Below are 16,558 nucleotides of genomic sequence, written 5' to 3' on the forward strand. Positions count from 1 at the left end.
ACAGAGTAGAAAAGTCAGAAGGCAGAAGAGTGGTACCATCGGTACTCCCACCCAACAGTGACATTGTGACTGGCTAGTACACATGTCTGTCTCTCTGGGTCCCCCAATCAAATCACAGCTCACATTCTGTACCCATCCAGGGCTAGAAGCTGTGTCTCAGGCCATAGGCAGATAGGCTTAGATAAGCTAGCACCTGGACAGAAAGCTATGCTTCAAGTCATGTTCATTACATGTGGCTGGTGAATAGGATGAGAGCTGTATTTAACTTCCTGGAGTTGCTTATCGAGACTGGGGTGGGGTCCACCACTCTGGCTATATGCCCAGTGAGACTACTGTCAGGCAGTTGCCCCAGGGACACGGTGTGCCCTGTGCCTAGGCTTCCCACATGGACTAAGCAGACAGAGACCCAGGGGAGAGCTCCCTCAACCCTGCACCCATGTGGGAGAACCAGAAGAAGCTCCTGGCTCCTGGTTTTGGATTTCCAGCCATTGAGGACATTTGGGGAATGAACTAGTAGATGGAAGATTCTCTCTCTCTCTCTTTATCTATCTCTCCTTCTCTCTGTATTTCTGACTTTAAAACAAAAATAATTACTTTTCAAAAAATAGACTAAAACAGAAAAAGAGGCCTCAGCAATTCCACAGGTAATCTTCAGCAGTTCTCTCCAATGTTACCTGGTGTAGTGGAAGTTTTGGTATCATAATCCTGGGTTCAGATTCTGGCTGAATCCCTTACTAGTACTGCCATCTCAGTAAATCATTTAACCCATTTATATTTCTCTCCTTATCTGTAAAATGGAGACAATAATACATCCCTCACATAGATATCCTCAAAATTTAAAAAAAAAAATCTACACGTAAAGCATTTCTCACAGTGTCAGGCACAGAATAGTGCTCAATAAATACCCTATGTTACTTGCAGAGAAGTGCCCCTCTCTGACTCCAAGCCCCCAAGAGCATAGGCAACCTGAAGTTTGACTTGTTCAACCTGTGTCCAGACTATCCAGGAAATTGCCAGCCTAGTTGATAAGTAACTCATTAATCGGGAAGAAATGATTCAAAAACTTTTAGTTGAAGGTGTTTGGGTTAGATTCCAGTGCCAATAACAAACACCATTTGGAAAGACAGCCATCTGTACAATAGTTTCCATGCAAAAAATGAAATAAATGTCCATGTTAGCTTGCATCTTGAAGGAATCCTTTACAAGTGGGCAGCATTATTACCATGCTTTCTGAACTTCAGTGTTCTCACTAGCCAGTCAGATCCAACTGCTTAGCACTTGAGCTGTAATTGTGCTTGACAACACCATTTGACCCTCAGTATCCTCAATAACCTCTTCCAAACCATGTTCCTAAACCATAGGGCTGGAAAACCCAAAATTCTGCTTCCCTGGTTCTTTTGAAGTTGGTGTCCTTGAAGTGAATTCCATTAAGTTAATGAGGTTAATAGGATTTGAAAGGTGGAAGAAAGGTTAAGTAATTATTCATGTGGCTGTCATCACAGTTTGTGGAGTGTCACTAGTCAACCCTGAGCTTCTATGGGGATGAGAGGTAGTAGGTGGATCAACAGTGTCGATAGAGGCTACAACAGGTGCATCGTCACCTCTAGGTCAACTATGAAGGTGTGCCCTGACCCTCCATCTTTTAGTACTTCCAACGAGTTTATAGGCACAGAACTCTCATCAATGGAATGCCTTTGGTACTTCAAACGTCTTTGATATTATAAACAACAAAATCTTTTAACAGCAATAAGGTGTGAAGTCTACTTCATCAGACTCTGGGAATATAACTTTAAATGAGTCCTTGCATGCATTTGATGTCTGAGATTCATGATTTACTTCAATCACAATTCTGTTTCATAATTCATCTATTTGCTTTCACATGAAAATAACTCATTTACCTTCAAGTAAAATATCTGCTAAAAGACATACTGTGCTTTTATATCATAGGCCACTCAACTTTTCCAGCCATTTATGCTGCCTTCTAGATTCCGAATTGGCCGGACACTGGAGTGAGGAGCCAGAGCCAATTAGCAAACTCAAAAACTCCACTATGCACACAGGAATCGTAATCACTAGACTAAATAGCTGCCTGTGGCTGCATTTTATAGACCATAAATAGAAAAGTTATTGTATCAAAGGTTTATATGCCTTTTGTGAAAATATAATTTTAATAAACTGCCCAATGTGTCACTCAATGACACTTACATAAGATGTCATATAATAGATTTCTTGTAAAATTTGCACACCCATCTTTATTACAGTTCAATTTATAATAGCCAAGAAATGAAATCAACCCAGATATTCATGAATGAATAACTCAATAAAGAAAATGTGGTATATAATTATACACACATAGCAATGGAATAGTACTTAACCACTACTTAACCATAAAAAGAATGAAATCCTGTCTTTTATAGCAAAATGGATACAACTGGAAATCTTAGTTTATGCTTAGTGAAGTAAGCCAGTCTCAAAAATACAAATATTATATGTTTTCTCTGATCTATGGCAACTAATATACAGAGTTCAAAGAATACAAAAATGTCATCTATTTGAGCAAAATGGACATTTTGATATTTGATTGTTGTTTATAGCTTCTGACTATACTCTTGAGGAACAGATTTTGTCATTTGTCTGTTCATGTCCTGATTGCTATCTATTGAATTCTTTATCTAATGGAGTGCTAACTCTGCAATCATAAAATGAGCTGAAAATATGTTACTGTAAAAAACTTAAAACAAAGAAGGAAGGAGGGGAAAGGTAAGTGGTATAGACAAGAGGGGAGGGAAAGAATCAGTATGTTTTTAAATCTGTACTGTGAAACACATGAAATTTATTCATTCTATGTAAAATAAAATAATCTGTAAAATATAAAACACATAAAGAATAGTACAAACATATTTTCATTTTTCTCTTGGCTACCAAAATAACCAGAGATATACTCTGTATTCTATTCACATATGAAGGCATTCCCCATTTCTAGTACTGTTTTCTCTTTCATTCTAAGCAGTTATTTCATTCTTTCTGAACAATGTGTCTTTTTTTGGTTAACACACTTATTTTTGTGGACCTATTTTATGCCTCCTAACACTGTAAATAGCTTTGAATGTAGAAAGAATATAATTTCCAAATTAATTGACTATGGATTTTGCCTGTTAAAGATAAATAACAGAACTGATTATACTGAGAAACAATATTGAGTATATAAAGGTCTCAGAGGTCTGTGTCAATAATTTTTATATCATTATTTATTCAGACTACATCCTCATAAAAGTCTAGACAAAAGAAAAATATATAGGTCACAGCACAGTAACCTAGTGGCTAATGTTGTAGCCTTGCATGAGCTGGGATCTCATATGGGTGCCGGTTCCCCATATGGGTGCCAGTTTGTAAACCATCCGCTACACTTCCCATCCAGCTCCCTGCTTGTGGCCTGGGAAAGCAGTGGAGGACAGCCCAAAGCCTTGGGACCCTGCACCCGCATGGGAGACCTGGAAGAAGCTCCTGACTCCTGGCTTTGGATCATCTCAGCTGCTGGCTTTCCAGCCACTTGTCGAGTGAATCAGCAGACAGAAGATCGTTCTTTCCTTCTCTGCAAAAATCTGACTTTCCAATGCAAATAAATAAATCTTTAAAAAAGGAAAACAAAGTAATAAAGTATTTTTCTTCTTATACTAGAATGTTACTTCCTTCCACAAACATAAAGCGCTTAAATAGATTACTATACAGTTTCCGCGATCTTACATTCTGAACATACAATAGCAAACATATATTTCAAAACAGAATTGTACTTATATTTCTCTGCAACTTGCCCTCTCTTGTTTTTTACAAGTTAGCGTGGGTATTTTCCAAGTTGATATTTATGGACTTATGTCATTTCCAACAGCTACATAGGATCCCATAATAGGAATGCATCATAATTTACTTCTCCAGTTTGCTACTGTGCAGGAGCTTTTTGTCACCAACACTGCACAACATGATGTTTGCATTGAGAATGTAATCCTTCCTTTCTCAAGATGTGATCTTTACACTACTCAGTCTCTTCCAGTGAGAGTGCTTACTACATAGAGCATAGTCCATCAAAAAGGAATTTATTTAATATTAATAAAGTTGAGAGCATTAAAGAACACAAACTCTAGATTTAAACCATCTATCTACTATCAACTCATCTTAAATGGGCATTTTCTTTCCACTGGGTTGAGTCTAGTACTTGTTGCATCCCATAGGTGCAGCTTCTAGAAGCTTCCACTGCTTCCCTGCTCTGCCGCTCTGCCCATCCCGCACACTCTCCTCAACAGTATTTTCAGTCATAGTTTTGATCCACTCTATATTCTTAGGCTTAATTTTCCACTAGCCATAATAGTGAATAAACAACAACTAAAAAGAACACAGGACCACATACCTACTGGAGTATAAATACGGGATAAAAATGACAATCATATCCCAAAGCGACTATTTCATTCCTACAGTTTTTATGTGTTCTGTATTACCTGTTACATATCAGAGAAAGCTTATTTCTCTAAGCATAATGGTTTTCATTTGCATTCATTTAGCTGCAAATAAAAAAAAATCCTGTTCTTTTTATGTGTAACCAGTATTCCATAGTGTGTGTGACTGTGTGCATTTTCTTTATTCAATACATGAGCCTCTTTAGAAAATCTGCATGCCTCAAATAGCCAAGAGTGAAGTGCTCAGCAGGGATTTTCTTTTACAAAGAGGTCAAATTACAAGTTTTAAAGACAACTGTAAAGTTGGTTTCAATTCAATACAAAATGAATTTTGATCAATGAATCAGAAAAAAAGAGAGCATTATGTTCACCTTGCTATTTGTGGAAAGCAAGTGCTGGGGCGCCTGAGGGACAAAGCACCGTAACAAGTACAAGAGGGTAGACCCGTCAGTCATCATAGGCATGACTCATCATACCCTAAGAAATCATCTCATCTGGGGCAAGCATTTTGTATAGTGCTTAGGATGCTACTTAGACTACTTGTGTTACATGTTGGAGTAATTGGATTAAAGTTTTAGCTCCTCCGGCACCTCATTTTAGCTTCTTGCTAATGTATACATTGCAAGACAATAGTTGCCGAATCAAGAACTTGCAACCCCTACTATCCATGCAGGACAGTTATTTTAAGCTGCAAGCTCCTGGCTTTGGCCTGGTCAAGTGCTAGCTGCTGTGGGCATTTGAAGAGTGACAAAGTAGATGGTTTATCTCTCTAATCTTCTTTCTCTCTCTCTCTCAAGGTGTGTGTCAGCCTTTCAAATAAATACAAATCAATAAAGGAACACTTTTTGACAACTATTTATGAAGTTTTAGACAGCTGGCATCTCCAATGATAGGCTGTTGTTTTTTGAGGTGTAAAATTTACACATAGGCAAAAAGCTGATTCTGTTTGGCAGGAAATTTCTGTTTATGACCAGAAACATCTTGCTAACAATATTTCATCTCAGAGTGTGTTTTTAGAGGAAATTGTGGAGAGGGAATGATGTAAGTACCACACACATACTGTAAGGCTTCTAACTCCTAGCTATCCTGTATCAATTCATTAAAGAGAGAGAAAGAGAGAAAGAAAGAGAGATCATTATTGTAATGAAGGCATCGACCTACTGCCACTACTTCCAACCAATCAAGTTTCGTGGCTTGGGGATTGGTAACAAACTCCTTTGAGATGTGTGAAAGCTGTGCATATTCTCACCAAGATTTGAGAGGCACACACCATTTTAGACACCTTTAACGAATTTAAAAAACCAAATTGCGCAAAAATTTACTGAGTTCAATAAAACAGCTTGTAGAAAATAGAATTGTGTGTAAATACATTTGTATGATTGTCATGTAAATGTATTAGAAAAAAAAAAAACATTTGCTGCCTCTCCCTGCTTTTCAAATAGAAAAATAAGGTCATTAAAGACCCAAAAGAAGATCATTCTAAGGGTGTTCCTCTACTGCCATCTAGTGGATTTCCTCTTGGAAAAAATAACCAAAGGCTACAAAAGTTTTGGGTTTTTTAATCTGATTTTCAACATGCTCACCACATACCTCACCTGTGTTCACTGCGAACATCTTGTCACACCCACTCAGCCGCTCTCTCCACATACCTTTTTTCGAAGCAGAAAAGTATTTTGACTTCATTTAGATACTTCACCATGAAACATTGCAGTATGCATTTCCAATGATTCCCCTTAATCACATTAGCACGCTTAATAAAATCATCATAAATTAAACATTTAAGCATTTGTTTGAAAGAGTTACAAAGAGAAAACAAAAAAGAGAGAGAGAGAGATCTTGCATCTGCTTATTCACTCCCCAGATGGTCGCTTTGACTAGCAATGGGCCAGCCCAAAGCCAGGAGCCAGCTTCTTTACCCAAATCTACACATGGGTGGCAATGACCCAAATATCTGGCCCATCTTCTGCTGCTTTCCCAGAACACTAGCAGGAGACTGGATTGCATCTGGAGAAACTGTGACATAAACAGGTGCACTGCAGGTAGCATGTTGGCATTGCACACAGAGGCTTTCCCTAAGCTGCTACAGTGTTGGCCCCACAAATTCAATGTTTTTGACACAATTTTTACTTTATATTTAGAAAAAAGTGGTGTTTTTTTAAAGGTTTATTTTATCTTTACTTGCAAGGCAGATTTACAGAGAGGAGAGTCGTGGAGAGAGCTTCCATGCACTGGCTCACTCTCCCAAAGGCCAGGCCAGAGTTGAACCAATCCACACCAGGAGCCAAGAGCTCCCACAAGGTCTTCCATGTGCATGCAGGTACCAATGGCTTCAATGATCTTCCACCACCTTCCCAGCCCATAATCAAGATCTGAATCGGAAGCGGAACTGCCAAGACACGAATGGGCACCCATATGGGATGCCAGCGCAACAGGCAGAGGCTTTAGCCAACAATGTCACAGCGCTGGCCCCACAAGTACAAATTTTAAAAGAAAATAGTACAAAAGTGAAGATGAAAATGAAGAAAAAGTTAAAGCCTTAATATGCATTTAGTTGGGGTCTGGTGTTGTGGCATAACAGGTAAAACCATTTCCTATGATCCTGTGATGCCAGGCTCCTACACAGACACTGATTAGTGTTCTGGCTGTTCCACCTCCAACTCAACCTGTTGGCGATGGCCTAGAAAAAGCATCAGAAGATGGATCAAGCAGCTGGGCCGCCAACATCCACATGAGAGATCCAGACGAAGCTCCTGCCTTCACTTGGCCTAGTTTGGGCAATCTGGGCCATTTAATGAGTAAGCCAATGAATGGAAGGTTTTTCCCACTGGGTCTTGGCCTCTCCTCTCTCTCTCTCTCTCTCTCCAACTCTGATTTTCAAATATTTAAATAAATATTTTAAAACTATGTATATTCATTTGGGGGAAGGAATATGTCACATTTAGGAAAAGATGGTTGTATAAATATAATAGTGAAGAGAAGTTCTATGACAAATATTTTAATATAGAGAAAGAATTTAAGTATCACCATTAAAGTAAAATAACAGTCATGTATCATAAAAGTTGCTAAATGGTTTCAAAGTCAAGTATTTAATTCCATAATTCTGGTATTTTCCCCCTATGTTTTCTCATTTAAGGAAAGTTTGAACAAATGTATATAGCTAGCCTTTAGTGGAAAAAAAATCTTTTAAGCTACAAAGTAGAATACCCAGCCATGTTCTTGGTCATTTACAAACATAGTTCTTGATACAGTGTATTAGTCCTGAAAATACTTTGTTCCCAACGAGATGTTTTCAGCAGTTTTGTTACAATTATTCTCAAATCGGAAGTGACCAATCTCACATAAAACTCCTAGTGCTCTATATCTTCTCATCTTCCCAGATGTCAGGGTTTTTTTCTTAAAACTATAGAAAAAAATCCTGTTCCTTGAGAATGTAGGCAAAAGCTGTAAACAATAATCAAACATCAAAATATCAATTTTGCTCATATAGATTACATTTTTGTACTCTGTGTATTCATTACCACAGATCAGGGAAAACATAATGATATTTGTCTTTTTGAGACTGGCTTATATGTTCAAAAGCATCTTTTGTGAAGGAAGCAGAGAGCTGCTGAGGCAGTCAAGACTTAAGAAAGTGGAGCCAGAAAGAAGAGGGCTTGTTAATGTGAGCCTTGTGTTTTGGATACTTCTTTTCCCCTGAGATATTTTTCACAAGGAGTATGAGTCAGAGAAGCAAGCAAACTCGGTTTAGGTGACCTCATGGCACTGAGGCGGCTAAAAGTCCAGAGCTGACAAGATCACTGCGTGTGAAAGGAACAAGATAACAGAGGGCAGGCTGAGCAGAACCCAGCACTTGGGCTCCTCTTGTTTCTAGAGACATGTACAACTGAACGTGGTACAGAGAATGAGACTAAGAAGGAAATCAGAAGCATCAGCCAAATAGCATGTCTGTGACAGGCTCACAGTGCTAGAGACTGCAGAGTCCATGAGCTGGCAAAAAAGGGGAAGCCCTAGAGATCAACCTTGCTTCTGACCTAGAGCTCCTAGATAGTTAACATTGTAGAAGTGTGTGTAAAACAAGCGTAGATTTGAATACATCAAGTCGACCAAGTATGCTTGAGTCAGTAATGTCCCTAGATAAATTGGTGTGATCTGCAGGTGCAAAGGACAATCAACATGGGATGAAGATAAGGAGCTGCGGCCCCTTTCGATTCTCATGCACACAATGTTGGATACTCAAGAAAAATGTACTGCCATATTAAAGAAATAAGATCACAAGAAAAAAAGAGACAGTAGGAGGTACTAGAGTCACTAAGTGGATTTTGAAATAATTGTGATGAATATATTTATAAACTATATGACAAGAGAAAGAATTTCACCAATGAATTGCAATCTTTTTATGTAAACTCTGGAACAGAAATACAATTACTAAAAGCAAAAACTCAACAAAATTAATAGCACATCAGGCTATATTGAGAACAAAATCGGAACACTAAAAGTTAAATCAGTACATGAAACTAAGAAAGAAACGTGGAGATAAAAAGGATGAAAACCCATGAATAGAGTGTAAGAAATTCACCAAATGTTAGAAAGGTCTAATACATGTGTATTTGAGGGCTCAGAAAAACAAGAACATGTAGGACAATTCATGGAATTATAAAACTGACACAAGAATAGTCCTGTAACTGTACAAGAGATGAAATCTGTTGTTAAAACCAGACCCTCAAAGTAAGACTCCAGGATGAAATGGCCTCACTAATAAATTATTTCAAACACTTGAAGGAATGACAAAGACTTCCACCAAAAAAGAAAAAAAAAAGGATAAAAGAAAACACTGACCATAGTATAACTTGACCATTTTAACAAATAAAGGTGTCAAACTAAGGGTCAGCATTGTGATATAATAGAGCAGGTTGCCCCCAGTGATGCCAATGAGCCAGTTTCAGTCCCAGCTACTCCCCTTCTGATCTGGCCTCCTGTGAATGCACCCGAGAAAGTGGCAGCAGAAGGCCTGAGCGCTTAGCTCACTGGAGATCCAGACGAAGTTCCAGATTCCTAACTTTGAACTGGCCCAACCTTAGACTGAACCAGCAGATGGACAATCTCTTTCCCACTGACTCTCTCTCCCTCCTCACTCTAACTTTGCCTTTCAACTAGAGTTTTAAAATGAAAAATTATAATAATATGAGATTTCAAATAGTCTAAGACAAATGGGAACTGTATCAGCAATGGAGAAGCTGAGACTTGAAGAAACACTCATGTGGTGCTGCACCGTGGGATCATCATGGGATAACCAACCATGTATCACAGACAAAGGAGGCAAAAATTTATATCATTTACCATATTAGTAGGAAAAAAACAATGGCCGAACACGGTATGATCACAATAGATGCAGAAAATCAGTTGTCATTTATATATGAAGAAATAACTTACTGGCACATTTGGAGAAGAAAACTTCCTTAATCTGAATAAAAAATTAACAACACTAGAGATAAAGCATTATAGTTACTGCTATTTTTTTAACTTATTTGAGATGAGAAACAGACAAGGATGTCCATTAGCAACACTCATACTCAGTGCTAGACAAGATCCTAGGCAATGTGATCAGGCAAAAAAAGGGAAAAGGTATATGGATTATACATGAAAAAATAGAAACTACTGTTGCTTATAATGACACGACACATCTAGGAAGGTTAACAATTTTAACACATAATTTCAATAATGTTGATGTGAGGGTCAAAATACAGAGATAAAACCATTTTTGCAGTTCTGGAAAAGTAACCACAAAGTATTTTCCTTAAGATTTATTTGCTTAACTTGAAAGAGTTACAGAGAGAGAGGAGTACATAGAAGTCTTCCATCCTCTGGTTTACTTCACAAATGGCTACAATGGCCTAATCCAACACCAGGAGCCAGGGGCTTCTTTCTGGAACCACACATGGGTACAAGATCCCAAAGATTTGTATGCTTTTCCCTGGCCATACACAGGGAGCTGGAGTGGGAAGCAGAGCAGCTGGTACACAAACCTGTACCCAGATGTGATGACAGCACTATAGGCAGAGAATTAGTCCACTATGCCACAACAGTGGTCACTGCAAAGTGATTTTTAAAAAAAATATCACAATAGCATATGAAAGCCAGTATCTAGAAATGAATCAAACAAAAGAGTTATAGGATCTTTACATTAGAAACTATAAAATACTTGTGAAAGAAATTGAAGGAAACCTATGTAAATTTAGGAATGTGCCATGTTCACAGGTTGAAATTTTTATATTGTTACTATGTCAATTCCTCTGCCTATGTCAATTCCTCCCACCTTGATTATGGAGTACATAAAATTCCAATAAAAATAGCAGAATTCATAGGAAATTTGACACAGTTAAACTGAAGTTTATCCAGAAATATAAATTACCAATAACTAAAACAACCTTAAAGAACAAAGCTGGAATATGTGTATAGTCAGATGTCAAGACCCAGTATAAAGCTATAATAATTAACACAGTTAAGACTGTGAGGTATAAGCAGATAGGTGAAGCAAAATAGAAATTACAGTACCCACAATTACATAATCATATGATCTTTAACAAAGGATTTACTGCAGTGCAGTGAGGGAAGAGTGGTCTTTATAATTACAAAGGAAAGATAACGTGAACACCATCAAAGTGAGAAAAAAAGTGTGCTTCAAAAGATATTTATAAAAATAGTAAGAGGAAAGATATCTACATGTCTGATAAGGGAATTTTATCAAGAATATTAAAGACATCTTAGAATTCAGCAATTAAAAGAAAAACCCAATAAAAACTAGCCAAAAGATCTGAACAGCATTTTCTCCAAAGTCTATTAAGGATTTGACTAATAAACACAAAATAATATTAACATCAACAACCATTAACAACAACAAAAAAGATTAAACCACAATATGATACCAGTTCACATCCACTAAGATGGCAACCATCAAATACAAAAATGTTTGTGCAGGCACTTTGAAACAATGGACAAAGCCACTGCCTGCCTTGCCTGCATCCCATAGAGAGGCCAGCTCCAATTCTGGCTGTTCCATTTCTGATAAAACTCCTTGTGAATGAACCTGGGAAAGTACCATATGATGGCTCAGTTACTTAGGTGTGAGAGACCCAGAAGCTCTTGGTTCCTGGCTTCAGATTGTCCTGGATTCATCCATTGTGGACATTGGGGGAATGAACCAGCTAACGGAAAGTCTCCTGCAAGTGTTCTCGCTCTTGCTCTTGCTTTCTCTCTTCCTTCCTCCTTTCTCTCCTCCCTCCCTCTTTCCTTCCCTTCTTCTCTATTAACTCTTTCAAAGAAATAAAGGAAGGCATTTTTAAAATAAAATAAAGATTCTAAGCATGATAGTACTGCCACGAGTGATCTAGGCAGGAAGTTAGGTAAGAATAAATGAGCTAGGAGATTTTCCTCTAATTTTTATTTTGCAACCCTTACTGTAACTCCATATCCTTACATGTCTATTCAATATGCCCACTTTCCCATGATGCACTGTGTCTTCTCTGGACCTGAAAAGGAGATGCTATGATGAAAACGTTAGAAGCTAAACTACATGTGTGAGAAAACCTCTCACACACCAAACCTGGTCCTATTCCACCCATTGTGCACGTTCAGAGAACCACCCCATAAAGGGAACTATTACACAAGGGCGTGGCCTTGGTCTTTTGGGGTCTTCTCTTACCTTCCCCTTCCTCTGTCTTCCTAAGCACCTCTCAGGCCCTCTCCCGGCAATTACCTCTCTCCACAGAGTTGTCCACATTCATGTGTGAATGTGTTCTCTCATTTAATTGTGCTCTCATTTGTACCCTTACTTAACGACTCTGATTCGTTATCTCAGAGTCAAGATCTTAGCATAAAAATCAAGAAACATATTCGCATAAAAATCAGGAAACATATTCTCATAAAAATACCAATGACCCAGAAATTCTACTTCCAGATATATATACCCAAGAGTTACAAAAATCTGTTTATATAGAAGCTTGTACCTGATACCTGATTTATTCATAATAGCTCCGAAATGGAAGCAGTGTGGATGTTCAGCAAACTGATCAAGGTGGTATATTCATACACTACATTATCGCACTCTTAAAAAGAATAAACCTGACATAAGCAGCAACTTGAATGAATTTTGAATATATTATGCTAAATGAGAGCAGCCAGGCACAAAAGCTCACATACCATACAACTTCATTTGTACGACTTGTCTAGAAGAAAAGTGGATTAGTGGTTGCAGCAGTTCATTGGCTGGGCGGGGGAGGCTAGGGAATGCAGTGGGAAATGACTGCTAATACATAGTGCATTTTGTTCTGGAAAAGAGCAAATATTCTGTATTGCTGCAAGCCAAAATCTCCTCCAGGCACCTAAAGCTATGGACATACCAAAACATAGGTCAGCTAGCAGGTAGGGTGTTAACTCACAGCTGCTGCAATGAAGCCAATAGCATCTGAAAACAATCGAGATTTCTCATACAAGACCTTCAGAACACATGTCTCCCCATGAGGGTCCCTGGAAGGAAACCAGGAGACCATCTCTGTCCCCTGGCACTGATATAATCTGGCCACAAGGAGTGGCACAATATCTCCCCTTTCAGTCAGTCCCATGGTGACAGGGGGGAAGGTGGGTTTTTTTCCCTCACTCTTCTCTCCTGCACCTCCCCCATCCCAGCTCCTTAACTAGATACCATTCCACCCAGAGTCCTGCATGGGTCTATAATCCCCTCATCTATGTAACAAACATTTGAAAACTAAAATTAAATTTTAAGAAAGGTTAAAAAAAAGAATCAAATATCCTTAAATTAGAAAATATGTGATTATTTATTGAGGCAAAATTTTGTTACTACACCAAAAAATCTCACTGAATTATATACACTCTCAAGGGTAAACTTGATGTACTGAGTTACATAGCAATAGGGTTATTTCAAAATTAATAGTCATATCCCATCTCTTTTCCCTCTGCACCCTTCCTACCCACTGCGTTGAAAGAATCACTTCTTACTTTCTATGTCTCTATAAAAATAAGTATACATTGTCATTTCTCATTCCTGCTCATGCTATATAAACTGTCTTGTATCTTCCATGTTTCACTCATTAACATAAGCAGGAAATCATCTTCTGTAAGCATGTGAAGATGTCCCTTCCTTCTACAGCTGTGGAATACTTCATCTACTAGTCCCCGGTCAGTGGTCCTTTGGGTTATTTTTGATATTTCATATTGCAAACAATGCCATAATAAATAACCTTGGTGAGTATGCTGTTTCAAAACTGAAGCCCAAGGTTCAAAAGGACTCACATATAAGGTTACCTCATTGCAAAGCAATCACCTGGAAGTCCAACTGGGAGAGACCTGGGTTTATTCTACTTACAGGAGCGACCAATGGCAGCCAACGGTCAGTAATCCAAACGCTTTGTCGGAGTGCACAGCATGAAATAGAAAGCAGTAAACAACACGCGTGGTCATGGTCGAAGCAGCTGGGCTCGTTCCCCGCTGTTCTACCAAAACAAGGCTATCAACTCAAGGACACAAGCTGCAGCTGTGCTCAACTCACACTGCCCTCCCAAACGGATTGTGTTCTAGATGTTTACCGTAGCAAGGCTGGAGGTTTTCCTGAAGAACGCCACCCCACTCCAGGCAGAATGCTCTTGCTCATCAGAGAAAGTCAACCTTCTGAGCCTTCTCCACAGTTTTCTTCTGGCTAAGTTACTAGAAGTGACATTGTTTTGTCAATGGATTAAAATATTGCTAAATCTCTCTCCAGAGAAGTCATTATAATTTCACACTACCACAAGCTATGGTTGAGAGTGACTGTTCTCACAGAATACTGCTCACACAATGTGAGCCAGCTTGCCAAAACAACTTTCAGCTCGTGACTGTGCTTCCCATTTATCTGAGAAAACTGAAGAGCTATGGACCTCCATAGATTCCCATAGCTGCCACCTTTGCGTCCATGTTTCTGTCTTGTGTTTTTCCAGAGGCAGGTTGTCTTTACTCCTGTACAGTGTCACCTATGCATTTGGGCCACCCTCTATGAAAGGAAGAAATGAAGGTGGAAGCACATGGGGAAAAGAACAAGAGACTTTCCTTATGGTGGAGACACCTGAATAATTGGGGTTGAGCAGGGAGAGCAAAAACATGGAGCAATTGAGACACTGATAAATCTGCTTTCAAGTCTAAGTTCTTGTCTAACTGACCTAGTGGAACTTAACCACTGAGAAAGAGACAGAGAAAGACTGGGGGCGATGAGGAGAAAGACTGGGGAAAGCACGACGGACGAAATAGGAAGAATGGGGCAGCAGAGAGGGGAAGAAGGGTTTAGACTTCAGGTGGAAAAGTTAAGGCGTATGGGGAGGAAAAGTGGCAAAGAGGGATACAGACAGAAGCAGTAAAAGCAGTACGGACAGACGGGGGGACAAGAACGGAGAAATGCAGCAGAAAGTACGGGAAGAAATACGGGAAGAAGAGTGGCGGAATTAGGGCTGGAGAAGCGGCAGAGGAAAGCTTACACCAATGGGGACAGGAGCAGCGGAGATAAGGATTTAAACGCAACTGCTTTTGGCAGTGAGGGGTCCGGCTGTGGTTCCAGCTTTTCCCGGACCCTCAAGAGCATGCCTCGTCGTTTTAGTGTCACCACTGCTGGGCGGCGGCTACAGTGGACACTCCCCTGCTAGGTTGTACTTACCACTGGCGAGCACAAGAACCAGAGCTGGTGGCAGTTCAGGCTGGCATGAAGGTGGCAGCACCTTTGACATATGTGAAGGCAGGGTCTGGAGGCAGGTAGGGCTAAGCTAAGCCTCAGCTCCCACAGGTGTGCACAAGAATCAGACAGGATATCGGCTGGGCTGGGCTAGGCCACAGCAGAGGCTGAAACATGCACAGATGGGGCTAGGAGAAGGTCTGATGGGGGTTACTGGGAGCTGCCGCGACTAGGCTGCAGCACCTGCTGGTGTGCGTGAGGACCAGGTCTAATGTGGACTGACTGGGCTGGGCCACAGCTGCTATCAGTTTGTGTGAGTGATGGAGCTCAGGTGGAACTGACTAGGTAGCCGAGTACACCAGTATGTATGTTGACTGGTGTAGATGACAGACCAGACTCGATCTTGCACTGGTGGCTCACACAAGAGTCCAGTCTGAGGTGACCCCAGGTGAGGTTTCTTGGGAGACTCCCTTACTAGACCACTGGACTCAGACCCCGGTCACAGTGAAAATCACAGGATGTGCAGTCTGACCTTGGACTGCATGTGGTGGGACTGGGCCTCCCCAGTGGCTGGTGCCTGTGCAGTAGACAGTAATGTGCAGTTGCACGCAAGAGACAGGATGGCCAGCTCATCTAGGCTAGCAGGGGATTTTGACTGCCTTGTCAGAGGACAGAAAGCAGAACAGGTGGCACAATTCCCCCAGCCAAGCTTTGCAGCATGTTCCTGGGTTGTGGATGCACTAAGGTGGGCTTAGGCAACCAGCAGACAAAGAGTTTGTCAATACTGGAGCAACAAAACCAACAACTTCTCAGTTCTGTCACAACCACTGAAATAATGTTGTTTTTCCCCCCATCAGGGTCTCTAAGGCGGCATGAAATGGCCATCTCCATCCGCATGTGCTGATGTCATTTGACATCTAGGAGTGCCCCTCCTCCTCCCTTGTGCACACAAGAGAAAAAAAACCTGAAGCATGTCCCACCCACGTTTCTCTGTTCCTGAACCTTCTCACTTTAATCAGAGGCCCACGTTGACATTCATATCTCTTAATTATGTAAATAAAATAAGCAAAGATAAAATGATTTTTAAAAACTGAGTTGTTTCAATCTTTCCAGGGATATTTAACATTCAAATCTTTGAGTTAACTTATTCTATTCTTGCCCTAGTTAAATCATGAATCTTTAAAAGAAAAGTTCCTTTAGTAAGCAATTGTTTAAAATTCCTGTTCCCATGCCCTAGTTACATGCACACTAAGACCTGCAATCTGGATCTAGAATTCTGAGAAATAACTTTTGATCACTGCCTGTCTCCAATGCATGAAGAACCAAGGGTCATAGGTTTGCAAAACTGAAGCCCCTACATTACAATGGAAACATTATTTCTACATTACCTCGCCCAATATTC

This window comes from Ochotona curzoniae, unplaced genomic scaffold, assembly GCF_017591425.1.
Source record: "Ochotona curzoniae isolate NIBS_2020 unplaced genomic scaffold, NIBS_Ocur_1.0 scaffold_1852, whole genome shotgun sequence".
Lineage (NCBI taxonomy): Eukaryota > Metazoa > Chordata > Mammalia > Lagomorpha > Ochotonidae > Ochotona > Ochotona curzoniae.